At 32.9% G+C, this 11,804-nt stretch overlaps 1 long non-coding RNA gene and 1 pseudogene across 1 annotated transcript; both read left to right on the top strand.

Annotated features, from left to right (window-relative positions):
- The first annotated feature begins 3,045 nt into the window (after nucleotides 1-3,045).
- Nucleotides 3,046-6,665, top strand: LOC134243743 (uncharacterized). Its single transcript, XR_009987101.1, has 3 exons — nucleotides 3,046-3,154; nucleotides 6,090-6,187; nucleotides 6,588-6,665. It is a non-coding gene; the product is annotated as an uncharacterized LOC134243743 (long non-coding RNA).
- A 985-nt stretch (nucleotides 6,666-7,650) lies between these two features.
- LOC134243742 (perlucin-like protein) lies at nucleotides 7,651-8,636 on the top strand (annotated as a pseudogene).
- The last annotated feature ends 3,168 nt before the right edge of the window (nucleotides 8,637-11,804 follow it).

Genomic DNA, 11,804 nt, shown 5'->3' with positions numbered 1-11,804 from the left:
TATTGATGAGATTTTTTGACAAATTGTCATACAAATTTGAAATAAAATGCTTGTTGCTCTTTATACATGCCAGTCAATTATTGTTAGACATATACATTGTTTCAAACTATGAATTTATGCTTTCTGTCTTCTACAGAGCAGGGCTACTTATGGGAAGAGAAAAAAAAAACATCATTTTATAGCAATTTTCCACTGAAATTTAAATACAATGAGATAATAAATGGTAAACAGTGTCTTTCGTTTATGCCTACGTGATCAAAGATTTGGGATACATAAGGTTTTAGGGCTGGGACGACACAACTTTTCCTATATAAATATGTATCTCGATATTTGAGCCACTATACGATATGTATCACAATATGTTTGGTTAATATAAAATCTTTTTTTGCATTGATTGATTGATTGTATATTGTTTAACGTCCCTCTCGAGAATTTTTCACTCATATGGAGACGTCACCGTATGCCGGTGAAGGGCTTCAAATTTTGACCTGTACTCGGCACTCAGGGCCATTGAGCAGTGAGGGATCTTTATCGTGCCAACGCCTGCCGCTGACACGGGGCCTCGGTTTTTAAGGTCTCATCCGAAGGACCCGCAACTTTCACTTCAAAGTGCCGAGCGCATGGCGAAGGAACAGTTGCTACCAATTTTAACGACTAGGTCAGTCGCGGCCGAGTTTTTGCATTGAAATAAACAAATTATTCTATGCAAATAAGAGTATTTTTTCTCAAATAGTTGTTTATTTGTTGTAAAGCAGAAATATTATACTCAAGTGGTGTTTTTTATCATTTATTTCATATCAATATTTATATTAAGTTTATTTTATATATTAAACCCCAAATGTTAAATAAACTGAGAAAAACAGAAGTAAGATTTTTTGGGCGATATTTAGATATTTCTTCAAATGTATCGATATGCATATCGTCCTCACAGATATCACGATATATCGATATCTCGATATCCCAGCCCTTATAGGTTTTGTCGTGTACGCCCGTCTGTCTGTGTTTCTGTTTGCCTGTCTGTTTATCCACAAAAAACTTTAACTTTAACCTTGTCCATATCATTTTGTCTAGTAGAGTTATGACATTCATATTGCACATATGTATTCCATACGACAGGACCTTTGTTTGGGTACCGCCAAATGTGAAATTTTGACCTTAGAGTTTGACACACTTTTACACAAAAACCCAAATTTTTACATTGGTCATAGCTTTCGAACGGTATATACTAACACTTTCATAGTTCACAAATTTATTTTTTGTGACAAGACCTCGTATTTGATTCCAAGAACTTTTACATTTTGACCTTGGAGATTCACGTACTTTAAAAATTTAAACCACGGTCATAACTTTTGAACGATTAAGGCTATGGCTTCTTACTTTAAACATGTACATTTATACATAAACCTTGTGATACGACTTTTCTATAAACACTCACAGCTTTGACCCTTTGGCTCTTTCCTTTCAACTTAGTCATAACTTTTGAGCAGGTGGTACTAGGGCGTCATATTTCATAATTGTATCTCTTTGGGTACCATCTTATTAATGTTGCATTTAAGAAAAGTTAAATCTGCGCTTTGTTGTCAAACAGGCATATTAATGTTTTACAGGCACGGCTTGTTCAGAGAATATCATATATTGATTGTTAGTACGCGGGTTTTGTATTTTTTTTTCTGCAGCAACTGCGACATTCGCAAGTGAGTTAAGGCTACGTACGGATATTTCTATGAAAAATTCTAATTAAACCCCATAAGGGCTACACCTAGGTATTCCCGAACAAACAACTAAAGAAAACATTTTAATATTTTGGTGGAATTAGAAAAAAAAAACAAATGGTGTGTTAGCTAATATGTAAAAAAAATAATTGTTTTTTGGAGCATTATACTCGTATAATCATGTTAGCCAAACGAAGGATATGGAGATAGCGAACATTATTCAATCTCAAAAGTCCATAAAACAATACAAAATAAAAACAGAGCAAACACGGACCTTTGTAACATCTGAGGTGGGATCAGGTACCATGGAGGAATGAGCATCCCCTGCTGACCGGTCACACCCGCCGTGTGCTCCTTGTCATGATCAGGAAATAACGGGAAAAATCCGTCGTCAATTCGATGTATAAATAACTACAAATGGACTAACAATTGGATTTGAAAAACGTCAGTCAGCATTTGACTCAATAATAAATTGTATTTGCTGACAAGATTATTGTATCGACCATAGAACTTACTAAATGATCTCTTGGTCAAAAGCTCTTGATATTCTTGTTTCATCAACTTGCTTGTCAATAATTTACCTCGTTTTAGAAATTGTTCATACGAAAAGTATGCTCTTGCGTATCGAATCAACTGAGATATACGAATACGTATATACTTCGTATGCAGGTGATGAAGGTATATTACTGCATAAGTAAGGGAAGTTGATGATAGAAAAGTTAAGGTTATCACGTTTATCATACAGCAGGGTTGTTAGATTACCATTAGTGTCTTTTTCAAGTAAAATATCCAAGTATGAAGCAGACGTGTCGGGCTCTGTGGTATCTTATCTCAAGCTTACAAGCAAGACCACAGCAAGTGTTTTCATCTTTTCACGCATAAGCTTTTGCATAAATTCTGCTTCATATAAATATATATAAAAATAAGTGCTAATAACGAATTGCATTTTGTACCCATGGGGATTCCAATAGATTGTAGAATACCTGGTCTCCAAAAAACCTCATAGATATTCTCAATCAGAAACTCAAGCATCTTCTTTATGTTAACTATAGAGTACTTATGTGTGCAATCAGAATCTGTTTTAACAAAATAATTTTGCAAATGACCTATGACCAGTAAATTTACGAGTTCCATTTCTATTGAAGGAGCAGATGTCAGTGATATAAAAAAGCCTGGATTTTAATTTGTCGTGGGATATTGTTGTGTAAAAAGTTGAAAAGTCGAAAGTTTTTAAGAATCCTAAAACAATCTTAGGCTCTCTTATTGTCAACTTTCTATCATACAGTCTAAGATAAAATAATCTCATCCTTTAAGTGTGTCATGGTCTGAAGTGACCATAATATATAATATTGCTCTGATAAGAACTTAGGAGTTACCTTAATACACAAAAAAAATGAATCTTATTTTGTCAATTGCATTCGTTTTTGTTTGCTTTGCAAATGGTAAGTTAAAAATATTTTACACCTTTACTTGCCTGTATATAGCATAGCTATCATAGTTAATTTCAATCTGTATTGCTGGGATTAAAAAGGGTATACCTAAAAGAATTTTGTATGGTTCTTATCATAAATTAATTCATCCATGTGCGAATCTATAGAATATGCAGGCGAATCTTCAGTAAAATGTTTGTTGGTTGTCAACTTAATCTCTAAATTGACAGTTAACAGCAAATTGGTGATGCAATATTTATCAGTATTTTTGATTTTGACTGTTTGACTTTTACAACACTTCACCACACCATAAAAATTTTGACTTAAGCTTAAGATGTTTCATGATCCCGGGGCCAAAACTATAAAACTAATCCCATTCTCGAGCTTTTGTAATATGCTGACTAGAGTTAATAAATGTGCCTAGAAAATTAACAAAAAACGACTTTAAACCGCCTGGAAAGTACACAACACTCAGACTGTTAATGTAGAAGGAAGAGTCATACAATATGAACCTACCGAATGTAAAGGAAAAGGGATCAACCAATACCACTCACAAGTATAAGTTTTTAATGTTTGAATTTATTTTGTATTCTATTTTTCCTGCCCCCGCAATCGAAGATTCGGGGAGCTAGTAAATAGTTTTTGCCCTATCCTTCTGTCTCTCTACAGTCCCTGAAACGTTCTACTTTCCCATTTTTCCGTTCGCTCACCGTTCGTTCACCGTTCGTTCAGCGTTCGTTCACCGTTCGTTCAGCGTGCGTTCAGCGTGCGTTCACCGTTCGCTCTTCGTTCACAGTATTGCGTTCACCGTTCACCGTGCGCTTGCGTTCACCGTTCACAAAACGTTCACCGTTCGCTCTTCGTTCCGTTTACTTTGCGTTCACCTTGCGTTCACCGTTCACTTTCCGTTCAGTCTTCATTGTCATTCGGAACTCCGAAGTGAAAAGACTTATCTTTTTGATGGTAAGGATTTACATGTTCTTTAATTAAATAACTTAGATATAACTTAGATATCGTGTTAGAAGAATAATTATTTCATTGCAAAAATTATCTATATATTAATATTTCTATTATTATAACTCAGTTGTTACTTATTTCATGAATATTCTCTGGAAAAATAATTAATACATTAAGTATCCACATGTATGTAGAACGATGCTAAAAAAAATATCTTTAAAAAAGGGCAATGTACAAATGTTTCACGCACAGCATCAATGTGATGTAATTTTAAAGAGGTTAAATTATTAATGGATGTATAATGAGAAATAAGTCTTTTACAGAACAAGAATAAATAAAAAAAAAACTAAATAAAAAAAACTATTTCTCGAGTACCACGTATTTAAACGACATGTAGGTTTGAGAATTATGAACAGTACTGCAAATATGCAGTTAACTAAATATCTTTAGAGATAATTAAATTAATGGTGTGGTTTTAAATTTTAGAAACTATTTGAAATAGTCTATTTTTAGAGAAGGAAGGTTGCTTCCTTCACTGTACCTACACATATGTTTAAAAATATGTTTTTTGCCATTCTGTATAATTAAGACCCCCCCCCCTGCTGCCCTTTCTCCCGAAATAAAATTCTTATTTAAAATTTTACAGTAAATTTCAATTCATATTTAATTTTTTATTGTAACACAAGAAAACCAGTCTAAAAAACCAACATCAAACAGTCATTAAACAATAGAATTTTAGTATAAACTTGTGCCGACAGTAGTATTTTAAATTGGCAGGGAATGTGTTTCACATCAATTTAAAACTTAATCCTTCCAAGTATATTTTCGAATTATTTTTTTTTTCTGCAGGAATGCAAAAATTAAATCTAGAAATGATAGGGAAAAATATTAAAACTTCTTGGAATATTAAGTGACTCTTTGCCTTCGGCATATGTGTTGATCTATTGTTTATTTATATTCATTAATGACATTTAAATTATAGAATTAAAGAATGATTTCAATGCAAGGAAAAGACCAAAGGCATTCCGGATAAATCGTTCATCTTGCGTTCACCGTTCGTTCACCGTTCACTTTGCGCTCGCGTTCGCGCTCCGTTCGCGTTCTGCGTTCACTCACCGTTCACCGTTCACACTTCGTTCACCAAGTTGCGTTCACCGTTCACACATCGTTCACTCACCGTTCGCTCTGCGTTCGTTCAGCGTTCGTTCACCGTTCAGGTGGGAAAGTAGAACGTTTCAGGGACTGTAGCTATTTGTCTGTTTGACCGCAAAAACTTTAACATTATAACCATAGCGATCAATTGGTTGGACCTATGGCATTTTATATTTCACATTTCTTTTGACTAGACCATTCTTTGGGTACCAACAAATTTCACGTCCTGATCTTGAACTTTGACCGCATTTTTCACAAAATTAACCTCAGTCATAACTTGTCAACAGATGTGGCGAGAGCTTTCATGTTTCAGGTGTTATAATTATTATTATCATTATAGATTTTCCAAGGGTATAAATATATCCGTTCTCTTGACTTTGACCCTTTTTAATAAAAACTTTGCCCTAAGTAATAACTTATAAAGAGTTAGCACTAGGACTAGGGCTTTCAAATTTTATAGTGATATTTCTTGTGACATGAACTTCCTTTGGATATCAACTATGCTTGCCTTTGACCCTTACCTTGGATTTTAATTTACTTTGAAAATATTTAATCTTCAAACAGTTGATGCCAGAGCTTTCATAATTTGCAAGTTTATTTCTTAGGATAAGATCTTCCTTATATTCATTGAGACAAGTATTCTCTTTGGGTAACACTATTCTCATTTTTTGATTTTGACCTTTGACTAGAATATGAGACCTTCAACCTTTGCCAAACAGTTTCATACAGGGAATCGGTGTTTTACAATCAAGTTAATTCATTTTATTTTGTTTAAATATCAATCTATTTATTTGAATTCTTATGTTTGTCAACAAATGTTATTAGTTGGATTTTTCAGTAGTATGGTCGGATGACTGTCCTCCTCACTGGATTAAGCACGGATTTTCTTGTTACCTGTTCATTAAAGATGTTCCCGAGGACTTCATCGAAGCCGGGGTATATACTTGAGTCAATTAATTTACTCAGTTGTTCAAAAAGAAAAAAAAAGTCGTAGTTTTTATTATATATATATTTTATATATTAAAAAATACAACTATGTACATGTATTACTCTGATAAACATTTTTGGTGTAACGCGACACAAAACAAAACGTTTATATAAGAAAAAGTACAATAAGACTCAATGCACTTATTTCGACATTTAGAAGTTAGTTTTTGATAAATGTTTCTTCCCAGTTCTACTTCTCTAAAATTCAATTGCGATTATCATTACTGTTTCTCCGCAAAAAATCTAAATTTTCAGTGTCATACTACTTATCCACGATCAGATCTGAAATGTATTTATTTTCATTTTTTTTCTTTGTTTTATGTGCTTGTATAATGCAAGAAAATTTCAGTCATTTTGTCAAAGGTGTGGATCCAAGTTGGTGGAAATTGAGACAGTTGACGAAAACAACTTTCTCCGCTCACATATCCAAATCCACAAGGCGAGTTTTTTTATTTAGCTAACATAAAAAGAACAAAAAGAGTGAGGGGTATACAAATTTTTATACCCCCCACTCTGAGGCGGAAGGGTATATCGGAGTCGGTATGTCCATCCGTCCGTCCGCCTGTCCTACTGTCACGCTTCGATTCGGGGTGCCATCTCTTATTCGCAACTCCTCATATACCATTGAATGAATTTGATGAGACTTTCAAAGAATCTTTATTACACAATGCCATTGTGCATCTGCTATTTTATTTTTAGATCCGCTACATATTTTGGGTTTCACATAGCAAAACATGCATACTGTCACTAATTCATATGGTGGTAGGGGTATAATTACTCATTGCTCACAGTACCTCTAGTATAATTATGTATATTTCTATTTATGATGTGATGGTAAAAAGTAATTCAAAAGCATCCATCTCAAGGAATATAAATTGTAGTGTGATATATCTCAGTTTATTCGATAAGCAAAGAGTATGATCTACATATAAACATTTTCTAAAACGAGGTAAACTACTGACAAACATGTTGATAAAACAAGAATACGTATAATATCAGAGGTCTTGTTAAAAGGAACCATTTTCGTAAGTGATCGATACAATGGCCTTTTCAGCAAATACAATTTATTATTTCGTCAAATGCTGACTTACTTTTTTCATAGTTATTGTAAGTCCATTATTTACACACTGAATTGTCGATGGATGTTTTCATCATTTCCCAAACATGACAACGAGCACACGGCAAGTGCAACCGGTCGGCAGGGGATGCTCGGTCTTCCATAGCACCTGATCCCACATCTGTTGTTTTGGACCTCCCTGTTTGCTATGTTCCAATTTTGTTTTATAAAGCTTGAATTTGTTTGTTCTCTAAGACGGAAAGGCATCCGGACGTTTGGGGAAGGGTGGAGAGGGAGATAATGAGATATTTAAATAGAAAAGGAGGATGGAGAAGTGCAACCCTTGTCTACCACTATGAATCATATACAACTTACATGTACCAGTTCTATTGCAGAGGGGTACTGGATAGGACTTTCTGACATTGTCTTTGAGGGAGAGTGGGTGTGGACATCCACCCAGAACACGGCATCATTTAAGGACTGGTCACCAAATCAGCCCGACAACTACCAGGAGTCATCAGGATTGTGCCATGTTCTTTACACCGGATACTATCTATTGGAACGACCATTTCTGTACAGTTAAGGCGGGATTTATATGCGAAATGGAGTAAGACGAATATATAGACTTTATATTATCCTTATTGTTTTTTAACCAAAAACTCTATTTTGAAATTATTGTTCTCTATCTTCTAAAATATCTTGCATACCTGGTATGTATGTAAATTAACCCCCCCCCTCCCCTCCCATTCCGGAAAAAAACAACAATTTCCCTAATGTTCATTTTCACCACAGTTAAACAACATTTATCAATCCCCACCTCGGGCCTTATATATTGACAGAAAAAAAAACTGTTCAACAAAAGTCACGTAGTGTGGGAATTATCCAAAGTATTAACAAGGTTTTAAGTAAGCATTACCATCTGGACTTCTCTATATCACTTTGTCTGCTTGAACCCAAAAACATCCATCTAATTAAAATACACGATTATTTAAATTCTTCTCCGAATTAGTCTTTTGTCACAATTTTTCATAAATAATCATTAACAAAAGAAAAAGATATATTAAACTTGTATTAAGCTATTATTTTTTTTTTTAAATTTTAACAAAATTGTAATTTTGTATATCTCTTTGTTTCAGGGCAGGTGAACCAATTGATATTGTAGGATAAGACGAGGAAAATTATTCAAAATTAAACAAGGAACATAAAGTAGCATGTTTGTTAAAATACATAGAACAGAACTGCATCTTCTTTCATCAGTGCCTGTGCTTTAAGAATTTTACTAATAAAAATGAATGTTAGAAATTCGCATCGATTTTTTTTTCACGGCTAAAATCAATTGTTGTACGTATCATTGTTGTTCCGACTGCTGTTTCCAGATGCAGTGGTTTCCTTTTACGTTTATTTTTTAAAGTATTCAAATTGCTAATAAGAGTAAACCGGCATAATACATATCTTCTGAGCAATGTGAGTGCCGTGACAGAGCTGAAATCTTGGTGTAGGCCTATACATTGCACATTGTACACTTTACTCAGAGCAATGTTAGTAACCTGACAGTCTGTGTACCAATTATACACCGTTCTAAACAGAAATAATTTGGAATTCATATAAAGCAGAAGTTTTCAACAACTTATAAATTAGAGATAGAATTAAAATTGTTGTTGTGACCTTAAACTTGATATTAAGATATATATCAACGACATATTACAACTGTATAGAATTGATTAACAATAATTATTTCCAGTCATATGTCGAATAGAGATATTCCAGTGAACTTTTGAAATAAAGTCTAACACATCTGTTTCATATTCGATATATTACCAGAAGGTTGCCTATGTAGCAATATACTCTTATCGCCTGCTTACAGAGTACATATTTCTTTAAGGACAGATGGTACAAACAAATTTTATCTTTGTAGGAGACTTAATATCATATCACAAGTTTAGAAAAGTGGATAAATCTTTTAATTTTTTATCCAAAGAACTGGAAAATGAAATAGATTTGGGAAATATTTAGTAATATTTCAAGTAACTTATAAAAATTGGATAAAACACAATCAGTTAAGGTTTACAGATGAAAATAAATTTCAGAATATTTTATCTTGGTGCTTAAAGTGTAATATAAACTTAAAAAAAATATTCAAATCCAGGTGAATTTTATGAGGAAAAGCAAAATGGTAAAACTCAGCCCATATGATATAAGGTGATTTATACTATTTTTTGCTTTTCCTAATAAAATTTACCTGGCTTGGTGTATTTTTCTAAAGTTTATATATACATTTTAAGCATCAAGCACCAAGATTTGTCAATATTTTTTTTTTATTGAAATATTAGTAATATTTTACAAGTATATTTCATTTTCCAGTTATTAGGAGGAAAGGTTTTAAGACATCCACTTTTCTAAACTTGTGACATGATACGTAGTCTCCTCCAAAGAAATTTTTTTTTGTAACATCTGTCCTTAAGGACAGATGATAAACTTTTTTTCTTTGGAGGAGACTTAATATCATGTCACAAATTTAGAAAAGTATATGATTTTTTAAGTAAAATGAATGAAGAAAAACTTATTTTTACCAATTTGATTTTCCTATACTAAAATTCACCTGGCTTGGTATATTTTTCTAAAGTTTATATATTACACGCTTAGCACCAAGCTCACATATTCTGAAATTTGTTTTCATCTGTAAACCTTTACTGGGTGAGTTTTGTTCACATTTGCAATTTATTGAAATATAACGTCTACTGAGTATTCCATCTTCCAGTTCTAAGGAGAAAACATTCTAAGAATAATCCATTTTTTATGTTATGATATTAAGCCTCTTCCAAAGACAAGACTATTTAATCCTCCCAACTTACCCCTCCAATACCTCTTACCAAGGAGGCATGTATTAAATAACTCTCACCCCCTACATCAAAGGGCAAAACCTCTGAAAAAGGGATCAAGAAATTCACCAAATTGGTTGATACATTACATGTATATATCTATACTTAATAAGATTATTCCATACACTGTATTACCTAAGATCTGAGAAGAAAACTTTGAGAGAATTATTAAATTGAACTTGTCATGTTCAGGAAATAACGGAAAAATCCATCTCAAATTCAGTGTATAAATAATAATAGTCTAACAATTGGTATGAAAAACGTCAGTCAGCATTTGACTCTATGATAAATTGTATTTGCTGACAAGGTCATTGTAGCCATCATAGAACGTGCAAAATGATGACTCTAAACGAGACTGCTAATATTCTTGTTTCATCAACTTGCTTGTCGAAATTGTTCATACGTAGAGCATGCTCTTGCGTATCGAATGAAATGAGATAGATATTCAATAGACCCCCGTCCAACATTAGAACCCATGACCATGGGGCCATTAAATTTACAATTTTGGAAGAGGGACTTTCGCAGCATAACTATGTACTTCGTGAGCTTATTTGATACTCGGGAGCAGAGGAGGAGATTTTTGTCTGGTCCTGATTTTTATACAGAAGTCTTCAAATAATTTATAACGGCGAATAATTATTATTTGGACCAGCATTATTTTTTTAACCTATTTTGTGTATGCGGAATCCAAAAAATATGCTTACTTACATGAAAATTGTGATTCAAAATGGCGAACATCATTTTTTTCAAATTTTTCTCTCAATATCGTCAAAAAAGAAACAGTAGTATGATTTATTGATTATTATTTATTAATTGCCAACATCAAAAACGTAATATTGTTGAACATAACACATTTTACTTTTTTTTATTTTCTATACGTGTAATTCGTAGTTGTAGCAGTTGAAGATGTTGATTTGTTAATATTTGGTTCTTGCGGTTTTGCATTACCTTGGTTTGTCTTTGATACTGTGAAACTGCATAAATAAAAAATGATAATTTTTTATATAAGATTTTGCTTTTTCAAAATCAAATATCAGGAAATACAATTTTATTTCGAATGAAAATACTTAATGTTTAAAAATATTTACACTGGTTTTCCTCTCGAATTGCACCGTTACCATGTAGGACCATCGCCAACTGCGCTGTCAAATCCTGATATTTCTACTTTTTAAAGTGAAATACTAGTACCTTATACTTACTTAATTGAGTAAAACGTAGCATTATTATATAGTATAATTTTGTAATTTAATTTGTTAAAATCATCATTAATAAAATTTAAACATTGAATGATATGTATATTCTCGCCGTATGTATCAATCCCGGATTTGATTCCCTATATATTCGGTCTTCCCTCCATTGACTGAAAAAAAAGATCTGCTGTTGTGGTCAAAGCTATGGGTTTACTTCCCCCAGTTTTTAATCTCTTTATTTGATCAAGTTTGTCCTTGCCTGTATATGATGGGATGGTCAATATTGTTTTATTTAAACTGTACTTATAGTTTTCGATAATTAATTTAGCCTTCGTAATGTAATAATTATAATAATTGCATGAAACAGATCTCCCTCTTTAAAAAAAAGTTTTAAGGTTTTTACTCTAACACCCCTCCCTTTTAGGAAAAACGGGTAAATA

This window comes from Saccostrea cucullata, unplaced genomic scaffold (assembly GCF_032062105.1).
Source record: "Saccostrea cucullata isolate Sc308-1 unplaced genomic scaffold, CSIRO_AGI_Scuc_v1 ctg2504, whole genome shotgun sequence".
Lineage (NCBI taxonomy): Eukaryota > Metazoa > Mollusca > Bivalvia > Ostreida > Ostreidae > Saccostrea > Saccostrea cuccullata.
Note: the sequence above shows the minus strand (reverse complement) of the source record. Positions and strands in the feature narration are given on the sequence as shown.